General features: G+C 42.5%; 1 protein-coding gene across 1 annotated transcript in view; it reads left to right on the top strand.

Annotated features, from left to right (window-relative positions):
* GNAL (G protein subunit alpha L) overlaps positions 1 to 22,855 on the top strand; it is a 616,946-nt gene that overhangs the window by 15,198 nt on the left and 578,893 nt on the right. The gene's annotated exons all lie outside the window — the stretch shown is intronic.

Below are 22,855 nucleotides of genomic sequence, written 5' to 3' on the forward strand. Positions count from 1 at the left end.
GGGGGAGATTTCCTCTGCCTTTCGAGCTAATTTGAAGGTTGAACAGCCATTGCAGAATGAGAGGTTTGAGTGTACGGTGGCAGACTGTCTCTAAATATTTTCCTTTCAGCTGCTTTATGGTGAAGTGTGCTAGAGTGCAGACTGCCATCTTTTTGTGTTTGTCTGGAGCTGGAGGCTACTGTACTCTGTCCTGTGGTTTCTCTTTCCTTGCATCGAAGTTGGCAGAATCTGATACAGTATGGATGTAAATAAAACTATCTCTGGTAAGGATTCTTTTCTAACGACCAGATTCTGTGTATGCAGTATAAAATAATTAATTTCCTTAGATTCTGGGTATTGCAAGGACACAATATGCTATTTTCTCTGGCATCTAAATGGGGCATGGAAACTGTCTGTACTTCTCTACAGTTTGTATGGTGTACGGGCAATATCTAATATATTTTTTTTCTAGAATTGGAAATCTGGAAGGACATAACCTATTGGTTTTATACAAGTACAGTTTACTTGTTGTTGTTGACGGTGTCTTGCTTGCCTGCTGACAGTTGACTAATGCAGACACTAGTTATTTAGATTTCTGTGGTCTCTATATAATGTTTCTCTGCGTGATTCAGGTTTCTTTCCCTTTTGTATTCTCCTGGAATTTACACCTTTTATTTATTTATTGAGGGCCTGTTTTTAGAGTCTGTTTTATCATTTTATCTGCTGTGCTATGTTCTCTCTGGTATTCTAGGGTTCTAGACATGTGCCAGCCCTGATAATCTCTGGGACTGTGTTACCTTTCACCCATCTGTTCTGCTATTTGCTCATGCCTTTCAGGTTTGTGGCCAGTAGCTGCACTGGTACTGCCTGGCGGATAAGCACATGCTTCTAACCTTGCTCATGCGTTTTTTTTTTTTTCCAGAGGGCTGTCTGGCTGGTTTGGTATGACTAGTGAGTTGTGCTCTTTTAGTAGAGCAACTATTTGGGCACCTGTCTTTGTGGGTTCATCTCCCACTATTGTATATTATGGTGTTCTCTCTTGGAAGAGCCATAACTGTTGGAAGATCGCCTTACTTTCTCTGGTCTGCTACATTAGGTGTTCATCTCCTCTCATCCCTGAGTTAGGTAGCAAAGCACTATCTGTTGAACTGTTACGTTCCTCGTAGCCCAGTGGACGGTTTGGGGATGATTCTCCTATTCTGTCACGTTCTGAAAATAAAAAAAGACTTTTACACTTTAGAAAAGGCACAAAGTATGTCCACTGGAAATTGAGACAGCATGTCAGTTTCTCATATTTTTCTGTTTCTGTGGGACTATTCTCAGGGGGACCTTCTTTTAACCTTGGAGAACCACATGGGTTTTTTTTTCTCCTTCAGTATTCCAGATGTCGAGGAATTTCTATAATGTTTGTTACTTGCTGTTATGTGCATTTTACATTGACAATTTTTTTCTATTCGTATGATCCTACTGAGATCATAGTTTACAGTTAGTTTCTCTACATACCTGGTGTATCAGTGGTCTTTCCTCAGCTGTTTGCAAGGAATTTCTAACTGTTATTTCGAGCCAAAGCATTTTTTTTGTGGGCTCATGGTTTCCACTGTTTCTCTCCATACTTGGGCATATCAGTATCCTTTTTCTCAGATGTTGGCACAAGTTTGCTAGCTATCACAGCTTGCGTATATTGCCATTAGTGGATTTTGATTCACTTTCTTTTGCTTGTTTATTATGTTTTCTCCTTTGTGATTTCGTTTCTCGTTGGTGACCTCATTTCTTTCACCATTTGAAGAAGCTAGCTGCCTTCTTGTTATTCTTCCTCTCTGAGAACCTTGAACTCTAAATTATTCAAAGGCTTTACAGTGCCTTTCTCAGCATGCTGCCTGCATCCCTTACTATCTCCTATGGTGGTTATTGCGTCCCGTGTGTCTTAGCCTCACCGGGGGTTGCTATCTTCAGCTTTTCTCTTACATCCTTCCTCTGCTCTGTTTAACCCTGTCGAGCTGCGATCCTACAGTGCGAGAATGGTGTACCAGGACTAACTGTTTCATCTCTCATTTCCTCAGTCAGACACGTTTTTGGCGGCTATTCTTGATCATTTGCCTTTTTTTTTTCTGACTCCTACGAGTTTCCTGGTGGCTTCCTAATGAGTTGGGAACTCCCCAACGTAAGATGTCAGGCATTTCTGCAGATTTCCTTCTGTTGGATTTGCAGAGTAGTCAGGATTTTTTTGTTTTTTTTTCCTTTTCTATGGAGGCCGGTTGGCTTCCTGTATCTGTTATTTTCCAGGAGTTGGGAGTCTGAGGATGGCTTTACTTCTGAGATCTCGGCTCCAACAGCTCTATCACTACTGAGCAGTTGTCGAGATGGAGGGAGTTCCGCCTAGCCCTCACACAGTCTTCTTTACTCGGTTATGCTTCCCATCTTGGCTGCTCGGCTTCTTAGTTGACAGTGGGAATTTTCTGGAGCTCATTTTTTTCTCTGCTTCCAGTCTCTTACCTTGGCTAGGCTGGGATGACGGTTGTGGTTCCAGGGTCAAAGTGATTCGCTTGTGAGATTGAATGGCACCATCTCTTTGGGAACTCGGCGCTGGTGTCAGGGAGGCCCCTGTGTGTCTGTTCTCCTCTGTCAGAGCGGCAACATCAGCAGTCTCAATGAGCTGTGAATCTTCTTGTGAGACAGAGAGATTCCTCTAGGTTTTTCTTGAGGGATGATAAGTCACAGTTCCTGGATTTTCTTGTGTTTTTTGGTTTGATCTCCTAGGCCATGTTTGGTGGTTCTTCGTATCAATAGTTCGGTAGTTCTGTGACTCACAGTTCTTTCCAGGGCCAACGAATGTACAGCCTTTTGATGCCTTCTGCCTTGTTGCTGATGGACCCGTTCCGTTGTTCAGACACTGGGGATCTTCATCTTTTGACTTAGCTCAGATGCTTGCTCTTGTCAAAGTTCTACTTCTTTGGCTTTTGTCTTAGTTTGGCATCCATCGGACATCTCTCCTATACCCATGGACTGGTCCGCTGCCATTCAACAGTGCCACATATACGTGAGTATTTTGGACTGGGGGGAATAACCTTATTTTCCGTTTTAGTCAGGTTGCCATGCTGGCTCGGTTTGCCCCTTGAGTGACTCTTTGCGAATCTTTCTGAGACTGTGTGGTCTTTTTGTGACAGTGTTCGCCTCTTTTGACTCCCAAGTGACTTTCTTTACTCATTGTGATTTCACTCATAGTTTATTCTCACTCTGCTTCTTCTTCCTTTGTGCTCTTCTCTCTCCCCTCATATATTCAGAGTCATTTCATGGCTCTCTTTCTTTCAGAGGCTTGGGCCCTTGAGAACATTGGGTACCAGTTTCTTTCTTCAGAAAGTCTGGTTATTCCTTAGTATTTCCAGTCTATGCTCCTTATTCTTCTAGGACCTGTCTGGGGTTTTGCAGGGACTTCATTCCTCATGAAGGTTGGCAGGGCAATCTATGTGGTAACTGCCTCTGCTTGATAGGGAGAGTGCTTAGTTCTGGAGTTATCTTGTGCATCCATTGTTCGGTATTTTGACAGGTCGTTTCCTGTTGTCTTGGCGCACAGTTTGTTCCTTCTGCTTGTTCTGAAAGGATTCATGTCTTCAATCGACAGGAGTGTTCTTTGGCAACTCTGACGAGGCTTATTCTAGATTTTGGTATTCTGGTGCTCAGATCAGCTCATGAGCTGGACAGAATTGCATCTGGTTGCTCTTTTAGCGGCCCATGTGACGGTAACTGAGCTCTAGTGTTCAGGTGTCTTGGACATCGTTATTTGTTTGATATAGTTGGACAGATGTCCAGGTGCGTTGGGTCTCGGTATTCGTTTACCGGGATCTTGCAGTGGTTCTAGTTTGGTCCCTCCTGTGGTTTACTTTTCTGGTACTTCCCATCAGTCATTCTGGGCCGGTCCGGAGGGACACTAAGGAAGGAGAAATTAGGTCTTACCTGGTAATTTGCTTTCCTTTAGTCCCCCCGGACCAGCCCAGATCCCTCCCTATTCGGTATTCGATTTGTTCTTGGAGATTTCATTTGCTCTTATCACCGTGGGGAGCTGTTTGACAAAAGAAATTATATATATTTTTATTTATTTTAACTATGGATATGTCTATATTCGCAAAGAGACCAATTATTCAACTGTTTCTACATGGTTGCACATGGGTACATTACTGATGATGTTGCTGACTCAGTTTGGAGTAGTCAAACTTTTTCGACATTGGCCAGCAAGGTCTCTTTATTGGTAGGTGGCTGTATGAACCGACTGGCGCACAGATGTTTAGTGTTTCTCTTTCCTTTTGCCTTGCTATGCGAATACTGAGGTTTCCAAGGGACTGAGCACGGCTCTTATTGGCTGCCTCAAAATCAGTCTTCTCAGTCTCCACCTGCTGGTAGGCGTGCACAACCCATCAGTCATTCTGGGCCAGTCCGGAGGGAGTAAAGGAAAGCAAATTAGCAGGTAAGACCTAATTTCTCCATTATGTTGAGTTGCAATAAGACAGGATAGGGATGGCCTTGTGGCTTAGAGCAGTATTTCTTAACTTTTTCAAGCTGGGTACTACTACTAATAGCATTTATATAGCGCTACCAGATGCACGCAGCGCGTACATTTGACATAGAGAGACAGTCCCTGCTCAAAGAGCTTACAATTTAGGTAAAACAGACAGACAAGACATTATGGGCAAGGGAATTACAGGGTAAAGAGGAACAGGGGAGGAGGAGGGCAAATGAGTAGTGGTTAGGAGCCAAAGACAGTAGTGAAAAGGTGAGCTTTCAGCATAGATTTAAAAACAGGTAGAGATGGAGCTAGACGTATAGGTTCGGGAAGACGGTTCCAGGCATAAGGTGCCGCAAGATAAAAGGAACGAAGTCTGGAGTTAGCAGTGGAGGAGAAGGGGGAACAACAAGAGAGATTTGTTCAGAGAGCGGAGTTCACGGGGAGGAATGTAGGGAGAGCTGAGAGAGGAGAGGTAGTGAGGGGTCATAGAGTGGATGCATTTAAAGGTCAGTAAGAGGAGTTTGAACTGTATACGGAAGCGGACAGGGAGCCAGTGAAGTGGCATGAGGAGTGGGCTAGTGTGGGCATAATGATTTTGGCGGAAAATAAGTCGAGCTGCAGAATTCTGGACAGATTGGAGAGGAGAAAGATGATTGAGCGGAAGACCAGTGAGAAGTAAATTGCAATAGTCCAAGCGAGAAGTAACAAGGGTGTGAATAAGGGTTTTGGTGGCGTGTTCAGAAAGGAAGGGGTGAATTTTGCTAATGTTGAAGATAAAGAAGCGACAGGTTTTGGCGATTTGTTGAATATGAGCAGAGAAGGAGAGAGAGGAGTCGAAGATGACTCCAAGGTTACGAGCCGAGGAGACGGAGGATATGAGACCCATTAGTGAAAATAAACATTAAATTGTGTGCATCGATATATTAGACGATGCACAAAATTTAATGTTTATTTTCACTTTAATTAATTTTTTTATGTTTATATATTTGTTTTTCGTAAATTTCAAGAAAGGAATATATCATTTGAAGAACGGTTGTTTACATTTACATTTATTTTTTGTTTTTCATTTTTTTCATTTTCTTATATCTTTATTCTTTTGTCAGCTGGTATGAATATTGGAATGCAAGAGCTCCTGTTGTCACTCAAATATATACTCAATAATTCATCATCACATCTTTTATACATTTTTCATATTTTTTGGTTGGATGTATATATATTCAATGAAAAAATACATTTGTGTTGATTTCTATCATTTATCACTGTTCAATTATTTTTGTATTCTTTTTTAATTTTTAATTTTATGATTTTATCTAAAATGGAAGTTTTAAAAATGATTTATACAAGATATTGAAGTGATTCATGTAGGCACAATGTCGGTATTTTTCATTATATACACTTTGTGATATTGATTTTATGTATCTTGATTCAAACTAATAGGCTGATTTCAGTTTAAATCATGGTTTCAGATTACATATTTTTAAATTATTATTGGATGTATATGTACTCTAATTTTTATGGTCCTTTATATATGAGTATATAAATATGTTTATCTGTTTCTCTCTTGTTTATATATATATATATATATATATATATATATATATATATATTTACCACTGATCATCCTACTTTCAAAAAGCGCCTCAAGACCTTTCTATTTGGCAAAGCATACACACCACTACCGTCTGGCACCTCTAACTTCTGAACTGTCTTCCCCGCTGTCATATTACCACCTCTGCTTCTTCTCTTTTTCTTCATCTCGCTTCTGTCCTTTCCCATTATACTTCTAGACCATTAACTGTTTTGACCTTGCCTGCTGTATGATTATGTAGATTGTTGTAAGCCACATTGGGCCTACCCTTGGGTGGGAAATTGGGGGATATAAGTGCTGTAAATAAATAAATATATATATGCACTTCAATGATTATGGTTCCACAATATATGTATGTATATACATGTGTACATATTTTTAATTATTGTTCTTATGTTTAATACAGACCCCTGACGCAGGTGCTGGGCACCGAAACACGGACCGTGTCGGGTCTTTTTTTGCATTGTTTCATAAACGTATATGATTAAAGACTTTATTCCTCTTTTTTTGAAGGCCCTTGGTGCTTTTGTTTTGTTTCTTGGCTTTTTTGTGCTTCACTTCTCCTCTCTCTGTTGTTATACTATAGCTTTTGGAAATGCACATCTATGGTGTGTTGTATTTCAGTTTCTATTTCTCTATTATTATTATTGTGTACAGAGTCTGACTTCCTGAGGTTTTCACTTCAGGTTTTTGCCTTCATACCTCTATTACTGATGTGTTGTTGCTTGTTTCATTTTTGTTGAGGGTCTGTCTTGGGTTTGTGTGTGTAACTAAGGCAGTGATTCTCAAACTTTTTACTCTGGCTGAACCCCTAAAATATTTTTTTCATACTCCAAGGAACCCTCAGTCTATGTAAACATATAGTGTGCACTCCATTTAAGTGCATGTCGGATAAGCACATGCTCTGTTTAACTGCGTGCCGTACTTCGGTCCTGTTTTTATTTATTTATTTATTTGCTGCATTTGTATCCCACATTTTCCCACCTATTTGCAGGCACCATCAATTTATATGGGGACAAACTTCGGTTTAGTGCACCACTGATAAGTGCAAGATTCGCTTATATGCATGGTTCAAGACTGCTCCTCTGCAGGAAAGACTCCGCATAAGCGCGTGCATGGAATATGGAAGCCGATTGGCGTGTGATAGCCAATGAGGTTTCAAATTTACTGCCTCTTTAACTGCCACAGGCAGAATAAGCGAAAGAATGCTGTTAGAGCGTGCACCGGGGTTGTCGTTGTCATTGCGGCGGAACTGTAAGACTTTAACACTGGCTGAATGAATAGAAGTTCTTAAAAAAATTAAAACAAACCAAGTCAAGCATCTATTGCTAAAGAATATGGTGTCAATCCCAGTCAAATTTCACGTGTCTTGAAGCAGAAAGACCAGCTTCTGGAAGACTGGCAAAACAATACAAATCCACAACGGAAACGAAAACAGGCGGGAAAAGCTGAGGAGGTAGAAGATGCTCTTCTTCGGTGGTTTTCTCGAGCCAGTAGCAGACAGTTTCCTGTCAGTGGTCCACTGATTATGGAGAAAGCTGACCAGCTGGCTGAAAGTCCTACCATCTTGAACGAGTTTGCACCTCGTGACATTTTCAATGCTGACGAAAATGGTCTCTACTGGCGAGCGATTCCTGATGGAACACTTGCATTCAAACATGCCGAAACTACTAGAAGTAAAACATCGAAGGACCGACTGACGATCCTCCTTTGCTGCAATATGGATGGGAGTGAGAAGTTGGAACCGCTCGTCATTGGAAAGAGTAAACAGCCCTGTTGCTTCATACGAGGCTAACGCAAATTCATGGATGACTGGGGAAATTTGGAAGCAGTGACTAAAGAAGTTAGACACTAGAATGTGGGCACAAAAGCGTCAGATTTTGCTGCTTTGTGATAATTGTGCTACACACAGGGATGATGTCAGGCTAACGTCAAGGTGGTCTTCCTGCCACCAAACAGTACCTCTCTGATCCAACCTATGGATCAGGGCTTAATAGCCAATTTCAAACAACATTATTGGGCTCTTGTGCTACGTCGTCTGATGAGCGTTATGGATGACCAGACTGGCAAGGATAAACGTGCTGTTGAACTGGCTCGTAATCTATCACTGTTGGATTCCCTACATATGCAGAAAAAAGCCTGGAATCATGTTACACAGGCAACCATTGTGAACTGTTACAAGCAGGCAAGCTTCAAGGATGTGGAGGGGGATGCAGCTGTTACAAACGTGTCAGATGAAGAGGTTATTGACATACCAGCCGGTGTTACTGAAGAGGAGTTCCATCGCTATGTAGCTGTTGATTACGATATACAAACAGCTGAAGACAGCACTGATGTCGAGATATTCTTCTACAGGCAGGCAACAATGGCTGATGGAACAGATGAAGAAATGAGCAGCGAGGTACATGCTGATGAAATTCAACAACCTCCTCCTGTCACTTTTGCAAGAGCGCTGGAGAGTCTCAACACCGTGCGGGCCTATCTGGAGGCCACTGGATGTCAGTGCTATGACAGTTTTTACTGTCTGGCAGAAATAGTCTATGGAACTCACAGACCTAAGAGTGTACAGAGGATTATAACTGATTACTTCAAGTAAAGCCTAATGTCAGTTAACGGAGACTGTATACTGTACGTATAATAATAAACAGTACTGTACATATGTTTATCAGATGTCAAGCTTCTTTGGGTCACAACGGTTAACGGCATGCATTTCTTTGGTCCCAGACTCTTGCACTTAAGCGGATTGCACTGTATATGTCATACAAACAGATTCTACAGTCTAATTTCTTGAGAAACCCCTAAAGAGAGTTTGAGGAGCCCTAGGGTTCCTCAGAACCCAGTTTGGGAATCACTGGACAAAGGTGTGGCATTCTGCTAGCATGTAGTGCCTGTGTAGAGATCTTGTTGCAGTTGTGTTTTTGTGTTTTTTTTCATTAGATAGTGTATTGGTGTTCTAGGACACTGTGAGGCATATTTTCAAAGCACTTAGCCTCCCAAAGTTCCATAGAAACCTATGGAACTTAGCCTCCCAAAGTGCTTTGAAAATATGCCTCAATGTAATATTTACGGTGCTGCCTTTTTCATACATAATGTTGTTGCTTTTCGAATCATGGTAGTTAGTGCTGTTAAGGTATGGTAAGGTTCTGAATGTGTTTTTGCACGTTTGTGCATGGTGGCGGGATTGTGTGTTGGCCTTACTGAGGTGACACCAAAACTGTTATCTAATTTTAGTTTGTCGTAACATCAGACAAGGTGTTAGAAAATGTTGCAGAATCTGTTGTGTGTTGAGGTGGTTGTCTTTATAGCAAATGTGTGTGGTCAGGTTTAAATTATAAGATACTGCTAGATGAGGGATCTTTAAATACAGTTAAATTGTTTCCATGTATTTGTTTGTGGTTTAGTGTTTGATATGTTGCATATTTTAAACTCAATTATTTCAGGAAGACTTTTCTTGTCAATAAGAGTAGGCAGCAGCCAGCCCTTCCTTGGGCTTCAATCCCTTCACCACCATTTCAAATTTATACATTGAGAAAAACCTCTCATTGACCTTCAGTTTCACTTATTGGGTGGTATGTCACTCTTCTGGATGTGCCACACTTGTCATCTCTGCATTTTGGCCCAGCATATTCCTTCCCTCCACTACTTCCTTGTCTATCAGTTTCCCGCCCCCTCCCCCCCCCCCCCCCCATGCCTTCCAGCTACACTGTACAGCCAAGGAGCTCTCAGACAGCTGGAGCAACCTGAGATTCATGAAGAACCTGTTAACTTTGTAGTTCCCAATCTCATGAGCCAGCAAAATCGTCAAGCGCTCTCTGAGGGTCAGAGAGGAGGAGAAAGGTGTGTGTGCAGACAAGTGGGAGAGGTGAGAGAGAAGGAGGCTGACTGTCTGTAGGCCTCTGTAGAGGCATAGGCATCATCTTCTGGCACTTAAAAAAAAAATATTTAAATCATGTTTATTGACATCAAAACAAGAACAGTAACAGTCAGTCATATAAACTCTTCCAGTTTCTAGATGCCAAAATTTAAACAATATACCATGTGACAACCCAACCCTTCCCATCCCCTGTGGCCTGATCATCAATGAACAATACATTATCATAAATTTCAATGTCTGGTTCCCCCAAAAGGGCTCCATTGCGGCTTGGAAAAGTTTGGCCAGTGGCATGTGCAAAGTCTCTAATCTGCATACAGTCCATACACAACTGGGTAATCAGTAAAGTTCTCCATTGTTGCAGAGAGGGGCTGGACACATGCAGCCTATTGACACTTTTTTTTAAATCCACTAATTAGTTGCCTAAGATACCTATATATATAATATATAATATACCTATATATATATATATATAATTGCTGAAGTTTGTCATTTTATTCTTTGGTATTCTTCTATTAAATTTAGATATTAAGATTTTTAATAACTATGTTGATCTTTCTTTCTGCATACTGTCAGACAATTAAGGATTTTGGCCCTGCACCAGCTCTAGCTCTATCTCTGTCTGTACCCACTTTAGCCTCCCAAAACAGCTGAGCCACTGCCCGCCAATGGAAAGGAAGTAGGGGACAACAAAAAATATTTTACAAAAATAAAATGTCATGAAACGACAACAAAAAGGAAAAGTATAGAGGAGATAGAAGGGTTTCTTCCTCCCCCCCCCCCCCCCCCCCCGCCAACTCCTAAAAGTTTTGGTTGGTATACAGATTTTTTTTCTAAATATTTTTCTATATCTGGCCCTGGCATCTTGTGTGGACAATAGACCTTTTCTTTATATTTCCATGATGACTGACCTTAATGAGAGATGGGAACTGTGTGTGTGATGCATGCATTGAGTTTAACTTCACTGAAAATGCTGTGTATATAGTATACAAAACTCCTCCTTCAAAACTGGGAACAAGTAGTCTTGTGGTGTTTTACCCAGAAGAAGAATACAAACAAAAGAACGCAATGTGGTTTATAATAAATATGAAAAGAGCATGTCGTCTGGAAAATCCTACTCATTAGAAGCTTTATCAGCAACCAGAATGTAAGGGGGTGGGGGGGGGGGGGGGGTAAAGAAAACTGCAGACTGAACTTTACAGGGGAAGGGATGTAAGCTAAGAGAAATGGAAGATGGTGGAACCTGAGGAGGAAACCTTTTGTGATATTTCATGCCTGAGGGGAGAAGCTAGCTCTTATAATGGGGGAATTCTGCACAAGAAAATTACAAATAAAGTATTAAGACTTTTCTTTTTTTTTTTTGTGTGTGCCGAATTCCCCTAGGAGGGAATGTAGATGCAGGCAAGATAGCATCTTGGTTATACATATGGGTGTGAGCTCCTCAACTTGGCCTGATTATAAGAGACTTACCCAGTTCCCTGTGTATATCATGGGGGAAGAAGAGGAAGGGTAAATCCCAGAAACTCCGTTCCACTCCTGTAGTGCCTCTCCAGATGGTGCAGATAACTTTGGAGAGCTGTGAAGTCTGCCCGATTCCAGTGAAACTTGCCACTTTAGGCTGACCTGGGGGTTGTCCCTTGGGGCGGAGCACAGAAGGGGCCTCGCTAAGTCCTGACCTTCGAGCAAGTTCCCTGCCATCTGGAAGAGAGGTTTCTGGTGGGTATGGAGATGGTGGAAGAGGGCCAGAGATTGAGGATACTACCTCAATCTCAGTGGGGCTCCCGCTGGTAGTTAAACTCCCTAGTGCAGAAATGCATGGGGGAGAGAATCTCTTCTGTTGGAATATCTGGGGCAGCAAAGGGTGAGTTACCAAAACCTGCTAAAGTTACTGTGGATAGTCTGTGGGAAACAATCCAATCTTTAGACTCTTCTCTTAATGTAACAACAGAACAATTTTCTCAAACGTTAGATGCTATTTCCTCACTGTTGCATGGTCAGGAGTGCAAGGTAATTCACCAAGGTACTCTATTGAATAGCCTTGAGACTCAAGTTAAAGATCTATAGAACTTTAAAGTGTCTCTGGTTAAGGACAGTGGACTTTTCCATTAGAAGCTGGAATCTTTGGAAAACTATAGCAGGAGGAACAATCTCCATTTCTTGAATTTTCCCAAGTCTCCCTTGCTGTCACCAGTGGAGAAGGTGGGGAAATATCCCCAGGATTCTATATATGGTGCCTGAATTTCCACACGGAAATGGAAGCTTGTTCTGTAACAATGCACATACCTTAATTGGTTAACTTGCTAATCAGTACTGTTAATTGGATGTTAAGCAATTATCAGCAGTGATTGGTATTGAGATTTACATGTACAACTCGCTAAGTGTATTCTGTAATGTAGTGTGCCTAAATTCTAAGTCGCATAGTTGAAAAGGGGGTGTGGCCAGTGGCAGGGCATGGATTTTTCTATGTGCATTGTTATAGAATACACCCAGTCTATACTTAATTTAGACATCAGGATTTACACCAAGTAAAATGTGGCTTAAATGGATGTGACCAAATATGGTTGCGTACAGAGTGGATGGAGGAGAGGGCAGGGGAGAATGGAGAGTTGCTAGACATGGATGGATGGAGGACAGGGGAGAGGAGAATTGCTGGACATGGATGAATGGGGGCAGGGGAGAGAGCAAATTTGCTGGATATGGATGGATGGAGGAGAGGGCAGGGGAGAATGGAGAGTTGCAGGACATGGATGGAGGGGAGGGGAGAATTGCTGGACATGGATGGAGGGGCAGCGGAGAGAGCAAATTTGCTGGATATGGATGGTTGGAGAAGAGGGCAGGGGAGAATGGAGAGTTGCTGGACATGGATGGATGGGAGGGGAGGGTAGGGGAGAGGATAATTGCTGGGCATGGATGGATGGAGGGGAGGGCAGGGGAGAGAGGAATTTTGCTGGATATGGGTGGGTGGAGGAGAGGGCAGGGGAGAGAGGAGAATTGCTGGACATGGATGGATGAATGGAGGGGGCAGGGGAGAGGAAGTTTGCTGGATATGGGTGACTGGAGGAGAGGGCAAGAGAGAATGGAGAGTTGCTGGACATGGATGGATGGAGGCGAGGGAAGTCAGGAAGGAGGTGCACATGGTGGGGAGGGAAGAGAGGAGAAATGCTGGACATGGATGGAGTGGAGGGCAGTTAAGAGAGGAGAAATGTTGGATAAGGATGGAGGGAAGGAAAGACAAAGGAAGTAGATGCACATGGATGGAGGAGAGGGGAGTGGGAAAATGCTGGATATGGGTGGAGGGAAAACTGCTGAATTTAAGGGCTGGATCGGAACACTTTGAGGGCACATACTGAAACTGGAGGAAGGATAGGGACAGGGCTACAGATGATAGACAGAATGCATAAGGACATAGGAGGATGGTGGACATGGGGAGTGAAAAATTATCAAATGGAAAGAAGACATTGCATAAAACAGAAGACACTGGGACCAAAGCGAATAGAAAAACTAAATGCTCAGACAAAGTATTTTATTCAGAATTTATTAATTGGAATATGTCAGCTTTTAGAAATTTGCATCTGTGATATTTTGCATGTAAGTTTCAATTTTTCTAGTATTGCTGCATGCCGAGTCCAATTTCTTGAGGTAACTTTCCAGTTCAGTATTTTGCGTTCATATTTTTTTATTTCTAGTTTCTTGTGTCATATTTTTATTTATTGATTTTTGTTACATTTGTACCCCGCGCTTTCCCACTCATGGCAGGCTCAATGCAGCTTACATGGGGCAACAGAGGGTTAAGTGACTTGCCCAGAGTCACAAGGAGCTGCCTGTGCCTGAAGTGGGAATCGAACTCAGTTCTTCAGTTCCCCAGGACCAAAGTCCACCACCCTAACCACTAGGCCACTCTGTTGTGTCATGTGTTTTTCATGTGTGATCAAGGTGCATTATTCTACTAGTGTGTAGTATTTGCAGTCCTTTTTTTTTTTCATTAGGTAGTGTACTGGTGTTTTAGAGCCCAGTGTAATTACAGTGCTGCCTTTCCATGCATAAGTTTGTAGCTCGTCCTGTCCTTGGAATTAGTGCTGTTATGGTTTGGTAAGGTTCTGAGTGTGTTTTTGCACAAGTTTGTGAATAGTGTTTTGCAGTGGAGAGTTTGTGTGTTGGCCTTACTGAGGTGGCACCAAAACATCAGAAAGGGTGTAGAGCCTAAATCATGACGCACTACCTCTTGAAGGATCTACATATAGAGCCTATGCATTTCTAAGGTCAACACTGGCATGGTATGGGAAAAGGAGTGGGGAAATACTACTGGAGAGGAAGAGGCAGTTCTGGATAAGGAGGAAAGAAGGAAGGAAGAAAGGGAGAAAGAGCTGGCTTTTTTGGGAATAACCAGCTCTTTCTCCCTTCCTGCCTTCCTTCCTTCCTCCATATTAGCATATTCATTTGCATTTACAGTGCAATCCATTTAAGTGCAAGACTCTGGGACCAAAGAAATGCATGCAGTTAACCAGAGTGTGCACTTAACTGTTGTGACCCAAAGAAGCTTGACATCTGATAAACATATGTACAGTACTGTTTATTATGCGTACAGTATACAGTCTCAATTAACTGACAGGCTTACTTGAAGTAGTTATAGTCCTCTGTACAATCTTGGGTCTGTGAGTTCCATAGACTACATCTGCCAGATGGTAAAAACTGTCATAGCACTGACATCCAGTGGCCTCCAGATAGGCCCGCACAGTGTTGAGACTCTCCAGCGCTCTTGCAAAAGTGACAGGAGGAGGTTGTTGAATTTCATCAGCATGTGCCTCGCTGCTCATTTCATCATCTGTTCCATCATCAGCCGTTGTTGCCTGCGTGTAGGCACATATCTCAACATCAGTGCTGTCTTCAGCTGTTTGTAGATCGTAATCAACAGCTATGTAGCGATGGAACTCCTCTTCAGTAACACCGGCTGGGATGTCAAAATAACCTCTTCATCTGACGCATTTGTAACAGCTGCATCTGTTTCGTCCCTCTCCACATCCTTAACAAAGCTTGCCCACTTGTAGCAGTTCACAATGGTTGCCTATGTAACATGATTCCAGGCTTCTTTCTGCATATGTAGGGAATCCAACAGTGACAGATTATGAGCCAGTTCAACAGCACGTTTATCCTTGCCAATCTGGTCATCCATAACGCTCACGATGTAGCACAAGAACCCGATAATGTTGTTTGAAATTGGCTATTAGGCCCTGATCCATAGGTTGGATCAGAGAGGTAGTGTTTGGTGGCAGGAAGACCACCTTGACATTAGACAGCCTGACATCTTCCCCGTGTGCAGCACAATTATCACAAAGCAGCAAAATCTGACACTTTTGTGCCCGCATTCTATTGTCTAACTTCTTTAGCCCTGCTTCCAGATTTCCCCAGTCATCCATGAATTTGCGTTAGCCTCGTATGACACAGGAAGTCGCTTAACTTTCTTGAAGCAATGGGGCTGTTTGCTCTTTCCAATGACGAGGGGTTCCAACTTCTCACTCCCATCCATATTGCAGCAAAGGAGTATTGTCATTCGGTCCTTCAATGTTTTACCTCCAGTAGTTTTGGCATGTTTGAATGGAATGGAAGTGTTCCATCTGGAATCGCTCACCAGTAGAGACCATTTTCATCAACATTGAAAATGTCACGAGGTGCAAACTCGTTCAAGATGGTAGGAAGAACTGAAACAACCCAATTTTTAGCACCAAAGTCATCAGCGTCTTGTTTCTCACCATGCTGTTTCTTGAATTTTATGCTGTTCCTCTCCTTCCATCTTTCCAACCATCCAACAGTGGCTTTGAATTCAGTTAGCCCAAGACTTTCAGCTAGCTGGTTAGCTTTCTCCATAAGCAGTGGACCACTGACAGGAAACTGTCTGCTCCTAACTCGAGAACACCACCGAAGAAGAGCATCTTCTACCTCCTCAGCTTTTCCTGCCCGTTTTCGTTGTGGATTTGTATTGTTGTATTGTTTTGCCAGTCTTCCAGAAGCTGGTCTTTCTGCTTCAAGACACGTGAAATTTGACTGGGATTGACACCATATTCTTTAGCAATAGATGCTTGACTTGGTTTGTTTTCTAATTTTTTAAGAACTTCTATTCGTTCAGCCATTGTTAAAGTCTTACAGTTCTGCTGCGACGACGACGACCCCGGTGTACGCTCTAACAACATTCTTTCACTTATTCTGCCTGTGACAATTAAAGAGGCAGTAAATTTAAAATCTCGTTGGTTGTCATGTGCCAATCGGCTTCCATATTCCATGTGCGTGCTTATGCGGAGTCTTTCCTGCAGAGGAGCGGTCTTGAACCATGCATATAAGCGAATCTTGCACTTATCAGTGGTGCGCTAAACCGAAGTTTGGCCCCATAGAAATTGATGGTGCCAAAAATGGGACCGAAGTATGGCATGTAGTTAAACAGAGCATGCGCTTATCCGACGTGCACTTAAATGGAGTGCACTGTATATATATGCAAATGAACATGCTAATATGCCCCGCCGCATCCTTCCCCCCCCCCCCCCCCCAAAATGAAACAGCCAAACTACACCCATGCTTGCCCCGCTCCGATGGCAGTTTTGGATTAAAACATAATAGTATTTCACCTGCTAATATAGGCGTGGAGGAGTAGCCTAATATTTAATGCAGCGGGTTTTGATCCTGGCAACCTGGGATCAGTTCCCACTACAGCTCTTTGTGACCTTGGGCAAGTTACTTAATCCTCCATTGCCCCAGGTACAAAAAACTTAAATTGTGAGCTCTCTAGGGACAGAGAAAGTAACTGCATATAATGTACAGCAGTGCTTACATCTAGTAGCACTATAGAAATGTAATAGTCTGTCTTCCCAGGCCTGTTGTGGAGATATTGCAGCTAATCAGGTATTCAGGATACCCGCATGAATACATATAAAATCAGTTTGCAGGCACTAGGTCTCCAGTAGATGCAGACTTAAGCGTATTCATTGTGGAGGCCCCTAGAACTGTTTCCCTTTTTAACTTAATATAGCTAACTGGAATAAACAAGCTTTATGAAAATAAGAGCCCTGTTTACTAAGGTACTAGTGTTTTTAGCGCGCACTAAATGCTAGAGTCGCTCATATGTTTCTATGGGCAACATAGGATTTAGGGCATGCTAATCATTAGCGCACGGTAAAAACGCTAGAGTGCCTTAGCGTGGCTTAGTAAACAGGGCCCTAAGATTTTAATTCTTATCTTATGTGGATGACTAGTGGCACTAACTTGAATTGTCCAAATGTTTAGAGTACAGACATAATTTAATGAAATCTTTTGAAAAGAAAACTGTTTTCTCTAACATCCAGACCTTACTGAATCTTGTTTTCCAGTAGCTATATCTCAATCAAAGCCAGTTTATATTGGCTAATTTCTTTTAAGAGGACCTGTCTTGGTTTCCGCAAGTACTATAAAACAAGAAATTCTACACAGAACTAGTAGAGCCTGTTCTCTGGGATGTGTGCACATCTCTGCATATGCATGGATCCAAAAAAAATCAACTTGAAAGGACCCCCCTAATTACTCCCTCACATGTCCTTGTTCTGCAAGCCAACTGAGAACTCATCCATCTGGATCGTCTATGTAGAATGGTGTCCAAAAATCACTTGAGAAACTGAAACACAGATGCAAACCCTTTTGGCAAGAATTCATAGAATTTACATTTGTTCCACCTAGCAAAATTTAGTATTTTTTAATGGTCTTAGTTAAAATTGTTTAAGTTAGCAATCAAGTGCAAGATGCACCTGAAGGGTTATACTAAGTCACTTTGTACAGGTATCCACTTGTGTGTCAAGTGCATTACACAGGCTTGCAGAAAACAGTACATTTAATGTTCAAACTAGTGGCAAGTAGCCTGGATTCAACCCCCCCCCCCCCCAATATATTTCTTTTTGAAATATATCAGCTTTTCCCATAGCCCTGTTCTTATCATGCAAGAGCTTTAATCAGTGTAAAATTCAGCTGTCTTCTCTTTCTCCCGAGCCCTCCAAGAACCAACCTTCACAGAAATTTTGGAGCTAGACCCATCAGTTTTCTCGGTCGTAGTATTTTTATTAAATTTAAAAATAGAATGACAGTGTTTAATGGGACCGCAAGGGTCATTTATGTTGCATAAGTGCATAATCGGTAATGAGTGAACAGATGTTGATAATAAGTTTACACGATAGTTTGAATTGTAAGTGTACTGGATAAGTGTTTGTATTGATATGCTCTGCTTGTTGTTAATAAAAAGATTACTAAAAAAAAAAAAAATAATACAATTCAGTGTAACAGTACAACAGCATACAAATTGCAAAAATCATGAAAAGGACAGAAGAGAGAGAGAGAGAGAGAGTGGAGAGGAAGAAAAGAAAAACACATCTCATCAAGCATCTCTAAAGTAGGACAATAACAAAGACCACTTCTCCTTATAAGTGATATAGCGACATGACTTTTTAGCCAGAAAGGTATCGTATTTATAAGTCTGAAATACCAAATTCCACAATTCTTGATATGTGACTTGACCCAGGGTCTTCCAGTGCCCAAAAACTACTTTCAAGGCTAAAATGAGCAAAGTATTAACAAGTAAGCATTCATTATGGCTTAAGGAAGAGCGAAAACATTGGTCTCTGAGCAACACATATTTATACAGCATAGGACCGTTGAAATGAAATATATCTGTTAAAGTGAACCAGACATCAGTCCAAAATGATTGAAGGCATAAACAGTCAAAAACAAGGTGTCTGATAGTACCCCGTTGAGCATGACAAGACCAACATAAACTGGGAATGGACGGATTAATGGTATGCGACCTATCAGTTTTAGTTAAAGGTGGGGGATGGACAAACACATACATATAAGCACCAAAAGTTTATCAAAAAACTGCCAAATCCTCTCCCCCCCTCCCCCACGCCTGACCTAAGTCACTTGCCAACTTTTGAAATAACTTTTTGGGAACGTCAGATATATGTTGAAGATGTATTTAATCTAGCGCTGCACGTCAATTAAATGTTTTAATCATGCAATTAATCGTATAAGGTGTCCCCCTCACATTTCCACCTGTACAGTGTAACACATAAACAGCAGCTGTAAATTCTCAAAACTGACATATTTCGGTTTCTAAACTGAAAATAAAATCTTTTTTTTAACCTTTTGTTATCTGGTGATATTTTTTCTAAACATCTTGTTCCCTATCTCTGGTTCTGCTTCCCTCTCTCTGTGCTCTGAACTCTGTTTACAGGCCCTCTTGTCATTTCTTTTCTCTCCTCTTTTCAACTTTACTTTTTGCCTATATCCATCTTTCATATTCAACTTACTTCCATTTTTCTACCTTCTCGTACGTCTTATTTCCATGTCTTCCGTTCCCTTCCCTTTCATCCATGGGCACCATCTCCTCCAGTCTCCCCTCCCTTCCATGGGCACCATCTTCTTTCTTCTTCTCCTCTCTGTGAGTACCATTTTCTCCCTTCTCTTCCCCTCCTCTCCTTGGGCGCTATCTCTTCCATCTCTCTTCTCTTTCCTTCCCCTCCCCAGGCACCATTTAATCCCTTCTCTCTTTCCTTCCTCTCCACTCCATGGGCACCATCTCACTTCTACATACATCCTGTCTCCCTACTTGGAAAGTAGGGAGACAGAATGCTTTAGTCTAAGTCTCTTCTTGCGCCCCCCCCCCCCCCAATCAGCATATTTTTCTCTCCTACTGCTGCCCACAGCGTGCCGACATCTTTTTCTCTCCCAACACCTCCCCCCCCCCTCCCTGGGTGCTCCTGTAGCATTTCTTTCTTGCTGCCCTGCGTTCTCTCCTACCCCCCCCCCCCCCCAGTTCACTCCAGCAGCCTTTTCCTTCCTGCCTTCCCACATTCTCTGACATCTCATTCTCCCCTTCCCCCCCCCCCTAGCAGCAGCAGCGCTAAGCATACACAGCTCCTCTGTAGCCAGAGCCCTCCCTCTCAAGTGCCCTGCCACAGGAAACAGGAGGTTCCATCAGAGAAAGCAGGACTCTAGAGTGAGAGGCAGGGTTGCCAGATGGGCGGTTTTCCCGCCCAATTGGGTGGTTTTCCGGGCTGGTTTTGTTTTTTTTTGGGCGGGTTTTGGGGCGGTTTTTCGGCCGGCAGGGGGTGGGGCTAATGGTGACAGAGGCGGGGGTTTATGACGTTTTGGGCGGGGTTTGCCGACGTATTGGGTGGGGCGATGATGGTGGGGGCGGGGCTGATGACGGTGGGGGCGGGGCTGATGACGGCGGGGGCGGGGGTGATGATGGAAGGGGTGGGGCTGATGACGGGGTGGGGTGTGTGCGGTTTTTGGGCTGATTTTGGGCTGTTTTGGGTCGGAATTTTTTTTTTTTTATATGGCAACCCTGGTGAGAGGGCTCCAGCTACAGAGGAGCCGTGTGTGTTTAGTGCTGCTGTTTGAAAACCTAACTTGTTTGATGTGTTACCAGGAGAGGGTAGAGAAGCATGACTCTAACTCATGCAGCGAATATATTGGGCTTTATTCAGTAACTTATTTTTTCATTGATATTTAAAAAAAAAATAAATTAAAAAAAGGCGCATTGAAAGCTGGAATTGGAAGCAGTGCCCAAACCTATGAGTGATTAGACTCCTATCTCAGCTTACCTAAGGGGTCCTTTAGTAAGGTATGCTAACAGATTTAGCGCATGCTGAAAGAATAAGATGCCCTTCCTTTCTCAGCATACTACCAAAACCCTTATCCTACTAATTGGGTACTTGTGACCTGGATTGGCCACTGTTGGAAGCAGGATACTGGGCTAGATGGACCATCGGTTTGACCCAGTATGGCTATTCTTTTGTTCTTAGAAATGCTGGGGCCCATGCTAGGGTACATCGCCTGCAAACATTCACATGTATGTTGATTCTGTAGAGAGGCCTGGGTTTCCTTCCAGGTGTGAGATTGCTAAATTCAGCATCAAGTGACAGAGAGAACATCCTCCTTCCTTTTTACTGAATGTAAAATAGCTTCTTTCCTTGAAGTGAGGTTTTATTGTTGTGTGTGTATGTGTGGGTTTTTTTTTAGATCCCTACTATTATTTTGCAGGGTTATCATCACAAAACGTTTTCTGACATCAACCAATCAGGTGAAATGGGTTTTAAGATAATTTTGTTATCTTTACTTCCTTTTATACTTCAGTCCACTGTTCAGATCACAAGTTGCATCTTGAAACTTTGTTTTGTATGCCATCCGACTGTTATGCATAATACCAACCATCAGGAATACCACTTGGTAATTTTGAGGCTGCTTCCACTGGTGTCTCAGAAGAGGTGGGTGAGGTGCTGCCCAGTAAGATTTATTTGTTTAAATTCTTATATACCGCCTACCTACATCCAAAGAGGCAATCAAAGTGGTGTACATCAAGTATACAGTAACAACAAAACCCATCCAACCAACCATATTTGCCTTGTGTCTGACTTACAAATCCTAATATTAGAGCTGGCAGGATGGTGGTTCTGTTTATGATCAGTCCCTATAGCAATTCTTCTGTGTGCTCTCTTCCTGTGAGCTTCTTCTCCCCCCCCCCCCCCCCCCCCCCCAGCAGAGCAGTGTCACACGCCCCTGCATGTGCATTCTTTTGCTAGATGATAAAAGGTGCAGAAACAACCTTAGATTAATTCAGTCGTCAACGCTAGTGATTGTGTTTGCATGTCTCCAGTGTTACTTGCCTGTAATTTTTTGTTGTTATATTTTTCTCTTGATACCATTGACAATTGACACATGCACAAGAGACTGTATGACCATGGTGGACAAAAGGAAAAAAAAGAAAATCTTCCACCTAGACTAAAGAGTGTTCTAATCCACTTACAGGCCAGTTCTCAGAACTCCCACAGTATAGCACACTTCTCATATCACCAAGACAGCGCAGAAAAATAGCTCTCCAGTGTTCAAAGGAAATGATATAAGTCCATAAGCATCACCATTCCGGGTCAGACCAAGGGTCCATTGAGCCCAGCACCCTGTCTCCAAAAGAACAAACAATTTGTCCTGCCCATCCCAGAAATAGTGGATTATTCCCACGTCCATTCAATAACATTCTATGGCCTTTTCCTCCAGGAAGCCGTCCAAACCTTTTTTAAAGTCCGCTAAGTCAACTGCCTTAACCACTTTTTCCGGCAACGAATTCCAGTCTAACTACGCATTGAGTGAAGAAACATTTCCTCCGATTTGTTTTAAATTTACTACACTGCAGCTTAATCACATACCCCCTTGTCCAAGTATTTTTGGAAAGCATAAACAGACGCTCCACATCGACCTGTTCCATTCCACTCATTATCTTATAGACCTCTATCATATCTCCCCTCAGCCGCCTTTTCTCCAAGCTGAAGAGCCCCAGCCTTTCCTCATAGGAAAGTCGTCCTATCCCCGGTATCATCTTTGTTGCTCTTCTCTGTACCTTTTCTAATTCCACTATATCTTTTTTGAGGTGCGGCGACCAGAATTGAACACAGTACTCGAGGTGTGGTCGCACCATGGAGCGATACAACGGCAGAATAATATCCTCATTTTTGTTTTCCATTCATTTCCTAATAATACCCAACATTCTATTTGCTTTCCTAACCGCAGCAGCACATTGAGCAGAAGGTTTCAACGTATCATCAACGATCACACCTAGATCCCTTTCTTGGACTGTGACTCCTAACGCTGAACTCTGCATGACGTAGTTATAGTTTGGGTTCCTCTTTCCCACATGCATCACTTTGCACTTGTTTACATTAAACGTCATCTGCAATTTAGACGACCAGTCTCCCAGTCTCGTAAGGTCCTCTTGTAATTTTTCACAATCTTCCCGACTTTGAATAACTTTGTGTCATCAGCAAATTTGATTACCTCACTAGTTACCCCCATCTCTAGATCATTTATGAATATGTTAAAAAGCAGAGGTCCCAGCACAGATCCCTGAGGGACCCCA

This window comes from Microcaecilia unicolor, chromosome 1 (assembly GCF_901765095.1).
Source record: "Microcaecilia unicolor chromosome 1, aMicUni1.1, whole genome shotgun sequence".
Taxonomy (NCBI): Eukaryota; Metazoa; Chordata; class Amphibia; order Gymnophiona; family Siphonopidae; genus Microcaecilia; species Microcaecilia unicolor.